Genomic DNA, 12571 nt, shown 5'->3' on the forward strand with positions numbered 1-12571 from the left:
ACTGATAATAATAATACATTTTTCTTGAGCACCAAATAAGCATATTAGAATTATTTCTGAAAGATCATGTGGCACTGAAGACTATATGGCTGCTGAAAATTCAGCTTTACCATCACAGGAATGAATAACTGTCAGCAAAGGGTTGCAGGAAAAATGAAAATAAAGGCAGGATCTAATCACATGCAGTTCTTTAATCAAAACAAACTCAAAATTACACTTCAGGAATACATGAAAAACAGCGCGGGAAACGGAACAACCGCTTATAATGAGACGAGATCTGACACAGACTGAAACAAACATGGGGCTATATATAGACAGGGAGGGCCTGAACAAGATAATTAACAAGACACATGTGTAACATGTGAGGGCAAATCAAACACTATGGCATCAGATGAACAAAGACACGAAACTGAACAGAACACAGTGCAAAAGCAACTCAAAGTCACTAAAACGGGCGAAATGTGACATTAACATTTTAAAATGTATTAAAATATTTTAATAATATTTAATATATTACTGTTTTTATGGTATTTTTGATCAAATAAATGCGGCCTTGGTGAGCATAAGAGACTTCTTTCAAAAACAAAAAAAAATCTTACCGACCCCAAACCTTTGAATTGTATATTTATTATTGAATTTATCTCATTAGTTGGAAATGCAATTGCATTTCCTTAAACTGCCCCTATGGTTCCTATAATTTTGTTTTGGAGGTTTACATGCATCCAAGGTCAAAAAACACTTTAATTTTCTCACAGTATACACTGCACATCACCTCATTTCTCACAAAGCCTGAAAACAGTTAGTTCGAAGATTCAGTCTGTCTAAACCCCTCTTTTCCATAAGCCTTCTTTGCTCTGATTGGTCAGATGGCCCAGTCTGTTGTGATTTGTCTACCGCTTACAGTGCGTGTCAGAAACGAAATGTCTATTACCATGTCTGAATTTCAGCTCCAGAGGCTTCCTTAGCACTTGATACACAGTGATATAAATGATGGCTTCAGTTTTACTGTATAAATTCCAGCGCGAGTCCTCATCCTTTTAAAGTTTATGAAAAGTAGATTATCAGCGCTGAAAACAGCATCTTCTCAACATGTCGACAACATGAACCAAACTTTTCCAGGCCTCAGCTACAACTACAGTGTTTCAGGGTCAAAGTAGATATTGTTCGCTGACAGCCAATGAAGACCATAGGCTGGCATTATGCAAATTTGTTACATTGTTGCGTAGGTATTTAACAGGAAGTGAGACTGGAATTGCTGACGACTCATTTCGGCAGTTTAGAATTTTTTTTTTTTTTTTTTTTTTTCTTTTAGGAGACAAATTTGTCATGCACTTTAAAGATCAAAACTTTGCAGATCATTTACATTCAGTTATATTACACACTGCATGAAAGGTAATATTCGAAAATGCACAATAAGGTGCACTTTTAAAGTACTAGAAGAACTGTTAAAAACACTAAGTAACCAGAATCATTAAATTTTTTTACTGTTTTCATCAAAAGCTATTAACTATAATGTAATATTTTTTTCTCTATACCTCAAAATTCTACTTATGTTTTTTCTGTGCCCAGAACGGGCCTTAATGGCTGATGTTGATGAATGCCTGTAAGGGATACGCTGCAGGTAGGATATGGTTACAGGTTGCTCTAGTGGAGGGGAGGGCATGGAAGGGAGCAGATAAAAAGCCACATGGGCCGGGCAGGATGTTTGTGTTCCAATGAGGCATGACCCTGGGATACTGGGCCAGGGCCTGGCCTTTGAACACAGGTGAGCAGGGAAAAGCAGCTGATCCCTATTTGTCCCCTTTTGATTTCTTGTTCATTATCCGTTCTATCCACTTCTCTCGTTCCCTTGCTTTTCACCCTCTCCTCACTCTGCATCTTTCACTTTCTCAACCTCTCTCTCTCTATCGTCTTTCTCTGGGGAACAGTGTGTTTTCTCTCTGCGCCGAGCGAATGTCATCACCAGAGCTTCCAACTGATGACAGTTCTCAATGGGAGCTCTGAGACAGCATTGTGTGGGGTGTTGGTGAGCGGAGAATGTGTGTGTTTGTGGTCGTTCAGTAGGGCTGTGGTGTTTGTTGATTTGTTTTCACTCTAAAGTTCTTCAAACAGTGTGTGAAATACAAGCTGCCACAAGGGCAAACTGCAGCTTGCCACAGACACAACAGACACAACCTTTGCATACTGCCACTCAAAGCATGCATCTTCCCTCAGAATATCATGTATGTTCTCAGTATGCCTTGTGCTACCATAACAGAATACATTGCCATGTGCCACACTTGAGCTCACAAACACACAGTACAAACAGTACAGTGCAACAGGGATGAACAAAGAATGTCTTCATATCAAGGGAGTTTTGTTGCATTTTTTTTTTGGCACTCTGAAACGCAGGGCAGCACGTGGAGAGATGGTGTATCAGTATTTTATTCCATTACTGTAAAAGCTCTCGTGTTGTTGTAGTTGTAACCGTTGACAGTATATTTACAGGCCTACCTTTTACAACTGCGAACGAGCGACCGTGGCAGGAAGAGGACGTCTGGGAGGATCGAATCATGGATGGATAGACTAATATTCCTGTTGGGGCTTTATGTGCACAGTAAAATTGAAAAGAGAGAGGACTGTAGTCAAGGGTTTGGACGAGCGGCGTGCCAGGTCGCTGTTAAGGCTGTGTTTTTCCGTTCTCATGAAACACCTCGCAGTGCTCGTTAATCTCTTTCTCCTAACAGTCAGCGTTAAAATCTAGTAGATTAAATAGTTTGAGGATGATTACTTTATTGATGCTAAAAAGTATAAATAAGTCTTTATGGCCGGTTAGGCTTTTATCTGCAGGGTCCTGAGTTCCAAGCACTCCTCAGGATAAGGGATGGAAAAAGAGATTGTCTAACCAAATAAGGAACTGCTTTCATATTAAGGCTATGATGTCTGAACTGTATTGTTAGTAAATCTGAAATGAGAAAACCAGAAACACAAGAAGTCTGGCCAGCAAAGTTAATTTGTGTGTTTGATAAAATGAGAGAGAGAGATACTTCTGTTCAGAATTAGTTAGTATCTGGAGTTAGATCCAGGACCACCTATACTACAAACTTAACTTCCTTTCTGAGTCTTTTGTCCAAAATAACAAGAGAAATTGCATGTTTATGTGAGCTATCATTAGCATTCCCATTAATCTCGATCTATATTTGAAATATATGCTAAATATGTATGTTGTAAACAATGCTTATTTATTTATTTAAATGAAGAAAAAATATCAAAAAATACATTTATATAAAAATGAGGAAATAAAAGCGACTAAAACTATATATCTATACATATATAAAACTATATATATACATTTATATAAATATATATTTAACATCAATATATAATGTAATATATTATAAGAAGTTGATGAAAATATATTTATGTTTTTGCGCTGTATGAAATGTCCATGTGCAAGAGGACGTAGGATGATCTTTATTTTCTCAGTGTAATTTGGAGGATCTTCCCCACAGATAAATGTATTTCTATCTCTTTTTTCCTCACATTCTTTCTTTGCCACCTGTTGGCCATTACAAAATTCCAGTAAGTTTAAATATAAGACAAACATGAGTCATCTATAATGGAAATTGCTCATCTCCGGGTCATGCTTAAACAGTGCCCCCTACTTCCAGATTATGCTGTTAGATCATCAGAGCTGTTTTCTCTCCAGCAGAATCTGAAAAGAGGAAGATCTGCACTTTCAGAACATGAAAGTACAAAAACCGCACCTTATAGCTTAATATTTTCTGTTGTGTTTTTCAGAAGAAAGTCAGGTTTAGAACGCATTTATGTTGAGTAAATGATGACAGATGTTTTATTTTGAGGTGAACTATCTCTTTAAGGTACTCATATCCATCCTTTAGGAATAAATAAGGTTAAAAAGGGTGTACCTTTTTGGTTACTGCCTCAGTGACAAGCTAAAAAAAAAAATCTTTTTTCTTGACAGTATGTAAATTTAATATCAAGTCTTAAAGGTACACTATGTAGTTTTTGCCTCTAGAGGACGCTTATTCAAAACAAAGGCGTAGCTTGGTGACACCTTGATTTCGTGGACACATGGGTGGTGTTGTCTTCACGTCTACAGCCGGTGGAAAAGAATCCGACGAGACTCTGGCAGAAATCAGTAGTATGAATGTAGTATGAAACAGGGTGTGGCTGAAAGCCGTTGGAGCGGAATGAGGCCGCTGGAGCGATTGCTAATGAGAGACAAGCGTGACACACGGCTCGAGAACAGTGGAGCTTTTATTATGCCACAGTCACTGCTTCCGCTTCTTCCAGTCAAGCGTATGTAGAGTAACGCAGTGCTGTTTTATCATATTAGATATATTTGTGTGTTGAAAGTTGTTATAATGCTGATAATGCATTCGCTTGGAGGCTGCTATGAGGCACTTGTTGCACACTGCAGTAAGCTAGATTGATATTAGACATGGTAAAACATGGTAATCAAGAAAACGAGATTTAAACAATAAGACTTACTGTGTTGAGCTATATAACACTGATTAGTTTTCTGTCGATGAATGTATCCAAACAGTTTCTCACCTGTCTAATAAAACACATAACATATTAAAGCGTCTTTGGTGTTTCCATGGTTCCAAATCGAGGATAACACGGGTATGATGTTATTGATAGGTGACGCACGGACATGGTCCGTGTCCTGGTTAAAATTGCTTATTTCTCTGGATTTAAACATTCTTGGAAACATTTGGGATGATGTAAGTACGCAAGTCAACAAAATATATAACACTGTTCTAGTGGTTTTTGGATATTTTAATCCAAAAATCTTACATATTGTGCCTTTAATATGCTGATATAAAACAACATTTGCCACATAAAATGAACTTAATGTTACTGTTTAAAGAGACCAAAATGGTTTACTCATGTTTAAGCATTTTTATGTTGGTAATTTGGTAATTTGTAACATGTCCATAGGATCCATATCTACTGGATTTACATAGTGTAACTCATTAGAGCTCTGCTGAGGTGCTGTTGAGCGACCACCAGCATAATTAGCACAGGGTTTGTTTTATGGAGGGGCTATTATCACTCGCCATAAACAGCCAAAAGTGGCCATTCTCCACCCCAGCAGTCAGGCAGGGGCTTTTTTACGGGCCTCTTGTACCCGACACACGGCATGCATGTGTTTCCTTTTACCATCGCAATCGATCAGAATCCCGTCACGTCAGTCAGTCCTAGCAAGGCCAGTCTTGTGGCCATTAGTTTCCTCCAATTTTGGTCTTAATTATTCGGTAGGTTTTGATAATAAAAACCCATTCCTTGAATCACACTGTTTTATAGGTCTTTGGTATAGTTTTATATGATGGGCTTTTAAGAATGTAATTAGCGCCACTGAGTTTTAACAAGTTTGAACACTTTTATTTTTCTTTCAAATTATGAAATACAAAGATCTTGTAACTTAATGGCCAAATGTCCTGACTTAATTTAAAACAGGCATCTTTAGGGTCCAGCATTGTTTGAGGACAACTATTGATTTATATTTGATGGTCACATGATCAGTACATTTGAACAACTAAACAAGTTGTATTAAGTGGTATGAATAACAAGCAAGTATTTGGTAACATTTATTCAATGTCCAAATTGATTTTATGTCTACCTTCTATTCAGTTAAACCTCTTAGTTATGTAATTCCTTTTTTTTTTATCTTTATGGCCTTTCTAACAAGGTGCTTTAGGCTACAATTAGTTGCATGGTTTTCTGAAATACCTTGACTAATGTGGGTTTATAATATGGCGATGGAAGGTTTAAGATGTTACTGACCCAAAACTGACCCAGTCAAAATAATAGCAGTGCAACCCTAATTAGCATGCTTTCACAGGGCATCCTGGCCTGATGTTGAAGGAGTGAGTAACTGGGAGAGAAAGTGAAAGGAAAAATAGAAAAAATCCCAACGGCTGAACAGGAGCAAGTATGCCCAATGCACCTTTCTCTGTAATGGGCAGGGGGCTCATTTTATGGACATTTTTGGACAAAATTTCCACTCCACTCCAATCATGTGGTATTATTAAAGCTGGTTCTGCCACAACACATTCAAAGAGGTGAAATTAGTCTGTTTTTCATTTTACAAGTTTCCATTGCAAACACTAAATGGAAAGGGAGGTTTTGTTTTTCTGAATAAAGTTCATGTTCCATTGTTTTTCAGGCTGATAACGTCTTTAACATTTTAAGGCTGGAAGAAAACGTTTGTTTTTTTTAGTTTGTCTTCTTTCAAAGGCTTTTTTAAAGGAATAGTTCACTCCAAAAAAATTCTGTCATCATTTATTCACCCTCCTACCATTCCAAACCCGTATGACCTTTACCATGGAATACAAAAGGTAAACTTTTGAAGAAATATATATCATTCATGAGTGTGCTTGAGAAGAGATATGTTCAATTCATGAATCAGTTGATCCAGTTTACAAAACCAATCTGAATGAGTCATATTCAAAATATCATTCGGTGATCCCAGCTTTTTAGCTGTAATGAAAACAACACTGGCTAATTCACCTCAGATCTTGAAAATAAATAAATGGGCACAAGAACGTTCAAACTGTGAACTCAGTGTGAACAAACAAGCGTACTCTATGACAAAGATTGGTTCAGTCACTCCGTATGTACTTTAAATAATGTTTAAATGATGTAATATTTATGAATTTTACTATGTACTTACCCATTTCATTGTGGCTGCTGTGTTCTTGCCAGGAGAGCCCGCCTACACTCTCTTCTGATTGGCTGTGTTTTTTGATTGATTTTATCTCTTCTCATTGTCGTGTCGTGTCGTGTCGTGTCGTGTCGCGTCACGTCTAGTGTGGACAATCCAATTATCGCATCGCGTCTGGTTAGGACAGTGTTACTGTGTTGAGCTATGTAACATGATTAGTTTTCTGTCGATGAATGTATCCAAACAGTTGCTAAAAAGCATCTTTGATGTTTCCATGGTTCCAAATCGAGGATAACACGGGTATGATGTCATTGATAGGCGATGCACAGACACGGTCTGTGTCCTGGTTGCTTATTTCTCTGGATTTAAACATTCTTAGACACATTTGGGATAATGTAAGTACACAAGTCAACAAAATATATAACACTGTTCAAGAATATATCATTCATGAGATGCTTGAGAAGAGATATGTTCAATTCATGAATCGTTCTTTTGATTTGAATCTCATTGAATCAGTTGATCCAGTTCACAGAACCAGTCTGAATGAGTCATATTCAAAATCCTTTTGTGATTCACAGATGAAATAAAGTCACATGCATCTGGAACAACATAAGGGTGAATAGATGATGATAGAGTTTTCATTTTCGGGTGAACTATCCCTTTAATTTTCCAGATCGGGGCAGTGTCCTCAGGGGTAGGTTTTTTTTTGTTTTTTGTTTTTTTTGTCCTCCATGACCTTTTCTCAAGTTCTGTCCTCTGTAGAGTTCTGTGTTTAAGTATCCTGTCAGTTTTCTTGGTGCTAGAATGATTCCCAGTAAAATAAAGTAAGCTTAATAGCACCAAAGAGAGTCATTCCGCAGTTTGAATTTCATGCTGAAAAAGTGGAAAATATAAAACTTCTGGCTGAGGAGCACCACAACTGCACATACACACTACATAGGCTCTGTGTGCATTTAAGCTGTTAATTTTTATACAGTATATCAATCAGTATACCATCTTTGCCATTTTGTCACATAATTAAAATAAAACTGGATTTGCCTTTATTTTTTTGACTGAAGCATATAACAAAAATGGATGTACCATCAAACAGGAAAAAAAACTTAACGGTATAGTTCACCCAAAATGGAATCTTCTGTCATCATTTACTCTCCCTCATGTCATTCCAAACTTTTATGACTTCCGTTGTTTTATGGAACACAAAAGAAGATACTCTGAAGAATGCTGTAGTCACCAGACACTGAACCCCATTGACTTACATTATACCAGTGTGGTTATTGTTAACTAAAACTATTAAAAATGATCTTCATTTATTGAAATAAAATGAAATATTAATATTAGATGAAAAAGTCATTAAAAAAAAAAAATTGTGAAATAAAATACTGAAGAAAATACTGAAGTACTAAATTACTGAAACTAAAACTTAAATTAAAATAAATAAAAGTTACATAGAAATATTTCAGAAAAACCTAAAACTAATAAAAATGACAAAAGCACATAACAAAATTACTAAAACTTGAAATAAAATTGAAAACTGAAAATATAAGCTAATTCAAAATATTAATAAAGTATATAATTAGAATAATAACACTACACTATATGGACAAAAAAAAACCACTGAGACATTTTTAAAAATAACTTCTTTTGTTTTCTACAGAAGAAAGAAAGTCATAAGAGTGTAAGGTAAATTATGAGAGAATTTTTATTTTGGGGTGAACTAACCCTATAAGTATCTACAGTTGATGTTAAAAAATAGTTTAAAAAGCTTCAGTAGATTTGTCAGAATTATGTGTATCATATCAAATGGATTTCAAATTTAGCCACTGAGGCTGAATTACTGACGAGCGAGTAGAGTGTCTGTGCTGAGCTGGTGGATAAGTTTTGACTTATTGTCTCCCTTCACTTGTGTGCTGTCTGATTCTTTAACTCCTTTTTAAACTGAGTGGATGTCAGCTGTGCCTCCAGGTGTCCCTGCTCTCTCTCACTCCGGCTCATTGAAAGCCTGTAAAAAAGTTGGGGGGTGGCATCATAAAATCCGCACTATAATGAGTGTTTAAGTGCAAACAAACAAACGCGAGAGAGCTCAAGGGCAGCTGAAATGCAACACCCGTAGTGGCCTGGCAGAAAAACTGCAGACGTTCACACACCAGGGTGACCGTTCCCCAATCCTCCCTGACATGTCCAGGGCAGAGAGTGATTACTGCGGGACAATAGGGCAGTCTGGGACAGACAGACCACCTGTCAGGAGGTGGGGAGGAACCTTAATCAAAATGAAAGAATCTAACGGCATCATGCTGATTAATATAAACCACCAGACCCTTTATAGACAGCCGATCCCCTCACTCGGAACGGCCCAGGTTGGCTCACGGGTTGCTCGGCAACAGCGAGACTGAATGAAGTGTTGGAACTGCCGTGATTAAAGCTCTAGAGCGCCGTTGGTTCGACTCCTCTGTACCGAGCAGCTGTCTCGCCACAGGAATTCAGCAGCCTGCAAATCCCGCTGAAGTCTGCGTATGTTGTAGGCTTTGCTCAATCTGTTGTCTCAGATTAGATCGATTTCAAAGAGCTTTCACACTTTTATTGGGTACATATGTTTCATGTGGCAGCGGTCAGGCTTAAAGAAGCAGTGCACCAGACACTGATCTATGAGCAAGACTCTTTGTTTATTTAGATTTTAGGCAGTTCTGGCCCTGTTAAAATGTCTATAAGCCAGGGTTGTGAACTGAAGAATTGGCTTCTTTTCAATTCATAAGTGTGAAATTGAATTGGCCACATCTTAAAGAAAGTTGAACCAGAATTGAAATTCACTGATTTGATTCAAATAAATTCAACATGGGTATATATATACAGTGGTGAACTGGTGACAGGGTCATGGGCAGCCAAGGCTCATTGATGCACGTGGGGAGCGAAGGCTGGCCCGTGTGGTCCAATCCAACAGACAAGCTACTATAGCTCAAATTGCTCAAGAAGTTAATGCTGGTTCTGATAGAAAGGTGTCAAAATACACAGTGCAACACAGTATGTTGCAAATGGGGCTGCATATCTGCAGACCAGTCAAGGTGCCCATGCTGACCCCTGTCCACCGCCGAAAGCGCCAACAGTGGGCACTTGAGCACCAGAACTAAACCACAGAGCAATGGAAGAAGGTGGCCTGGTCTGATGGATCACGTTTTCTTTTTACATCACATGGATGGCCATGTGCGTGTGCATCACTTACCTGGGGAACACGTCACCAGGATGCACTATGCGAAGAAGGCATAACCTTGGGTCCTGCCATCCATGTGGAATCACCTACCTAAGCATTGTTGCAGACCATGTACACCCTTCCATGGAAACGGTATTCCCTGGTGGCTGTGGCCACTTTCAGCAGGATAATATGAATTTCTTATATAAATTTCTTTGAATTTAAATTTACAGTGCTCAGCGTAAATGAGTACACCCCCTTTGAAAAGTAACATTTTAAACAATATCTCAAAGAACACAAAAACAATTTCCAAAATGTTGACAAGACTAAGTTTAATATAACATCTGTTTAACTTATAACATGAAAGTAAGGTTAATAACATAACTTAGATTACACATTTTTCAGTTTTACTCAAATTAGGGTGATGCAAAAATGAGTACACCCCACAACAAAAACTACTACATCTAGTAGTTTGTATGGCCTCCATGATTTTTAATGACAGCACCAAGTCTTCTAGGCATGGAATGAACAAGTTGGCGACATTTTGGAACATCTATCTTTTTCCATTCTTCAACAATGACCTCTTTTAGAGACTGGATGCTGGATGGAGAGTGATGCTCAACTTGTCTCTTCAGAATTCCCCATAGGTGTTTGATTGGGTTCAAATCAGGAACCACTGAATCACTTTCACCCTGTTCTTCTTCAGAAATCCAACAGTGGCCTTAGATGTGTGTTTAGGATCATTGTCATGTTGGAAAAGTGCATGACGACCAAGGGAATGGTGTGATGGTAGCATCTTCTCTTTCAGTATAGAGCAGTACATCTGTGAATTCATGATCCCATCAATAAAATGCAGCTCCTCGACACCAGCAGCACTCATGCAGCCCCACATAAGGACACTGCCACCACCATGTTTCACTGTAGGCACCATGCATTTTTCTTTGTATTCCTCACCTTTGCGACACCATACAGTTTTGAAGCCATCAGTTCCAAAAACATTTATCTTGGTCTCATCACTCCAGAGTATAGAGTCCCAGTAGTCTTCATCTTTGTCAACATGGGCCCTGGCAAACTCTAGGCGGGCTTTTTTTGTGCCTGGGCTTTAGGAGAGACTTCTTTCGTGGACGGCACCCATGCATGCCGTTCCTCTGCAGTGTACGCCATATTGTGTCACAGGAAATAGTCACCCCAGTTTGGCTTTCTACTTCTTTAGATAACTGTAGTGAACTTGCATGCCGATTTTCTTCAACCCTTCTCATCAGAAGACACTCCTGTCGAGGTGTTAACTTCCGTGGATGACCTGGACGTGTCTGTGAGATGGTTGCAGTTCCACCTTTTTAAACTTTTTGTACCACTTTTGCTACAGTATTCTGACTGATAAGTAAAGCTTTGCTGATCTTCTTGTAGCCTTCACCTTTCTGGTTTAAAGAAATTATTTTCTTGTGACATTTCTCTTCCATGTGGTGCCATTGCTGACAGCATGAAATGGGAAGGGGTTTTAACACCCTTTTATAGTCAACTGTCTGCTGGACACCTGTGTAATCAATAATTAGACTCAACTGTGGTTGAATTCTTGTTAAATTAGACATTTGTAGTCTAAAATTTTGCTTTGCTCCAGAGACTTTCAGTGGGGTGTACTCATTTTTGCATCACCCTAATTTGAGTAAAACTGAAAATTTTGTTCTCTAAGTTATATTATTAACCTTACTTTCATGTTATAAGTTAAACAGATGTTATATTAAACTTAGTCTTGTCAACATTTTGGAAATTGTTTTTGTGTTCATTGAGATATTGTTTAAAATGTTACTTTTCAAAGGGGGTGTACTCATTTACACTGAGCACTGTATTTCCATTCTACTTCTTTACATTCAAATTCAAATAGCAATTCTGTATCCTTTTTTTTTTTTTTTTTTTTACTTCAGTTTAAATCATATTAAGAATTTAACAGGCATTCTTCTCAATTCTGAAATTTGCACAGCTCTGCTGTTTGGAACTTCTGTCAGAAGACCTTAATTCTGCTGAGGATTTCGGAGAGCAGGTGAAAGTGAGACCACAGCACACATGTACACGTGAGTTTGCATGTCACTCACCACTTCCTGGTGTTTAAGTTTTGCTTATGCAGCTGACAGACCCAAACCCTTGTTTATCTGCCCTTAGCACATGGCAGAATCTTCATCTTCTCCTGTCTCCTTCCTGCTTCAGTACCACTAATTACCTTGTGTACTGCTGTTTTAATCCACTCGACTCCAAATAAGAGTATTTCATGACGCAACTGCCTACTTATTAGGTCAGCTCTGCACAATAGCACATCACACCATTCCCTGCACTGGGATCTCTCGTCCGTGAGGTTTATGGGTGGAGAATGTGATGGGATCAAGATGGATGAGAGTGCATGCAGCCATGTGGTCCACTCTGTAATGCCTCTTGGAGCAACAAGGTCCTGTAATAAAAATATACTCTGTCTGGTCTTCTTAAATACTCCAGTGTCAGGATTAGACAAAAGTAGCGCAGTTAGCATCCATGCAGCCATTTACGCTGACTACTTCCATGTGTGATATCGCAGGCCTCACACATTTTCAGTTACCTTTGCTCCTTGTCGGCGTGGTGCACCTGCCCGGCTTCATTTCAGGCTGCTGACGGCTTCTCTCATCGGCCGTCGCATAGAGTGACCAAATGACCTCACCTCCTCTTCCCTGCTCCCCGTTAGAGCTTGTCGC

Source organism: Ctenopharyngodon idella, chromosome 16 (assembly GCF_019924925.1).
Source record: "Ctenopharyngodon idella isolate HZGC_01 chromosome 16, HZGC01, whole genome shotgun sequence".
NCBI classification, from domain to species: Eukaryota; Metazoa; Chordata; class Actinopteri; order Cypriniformes; family Xenocyprididae; genus Ctenopharyngodon; species Ctenopharyngodon idella.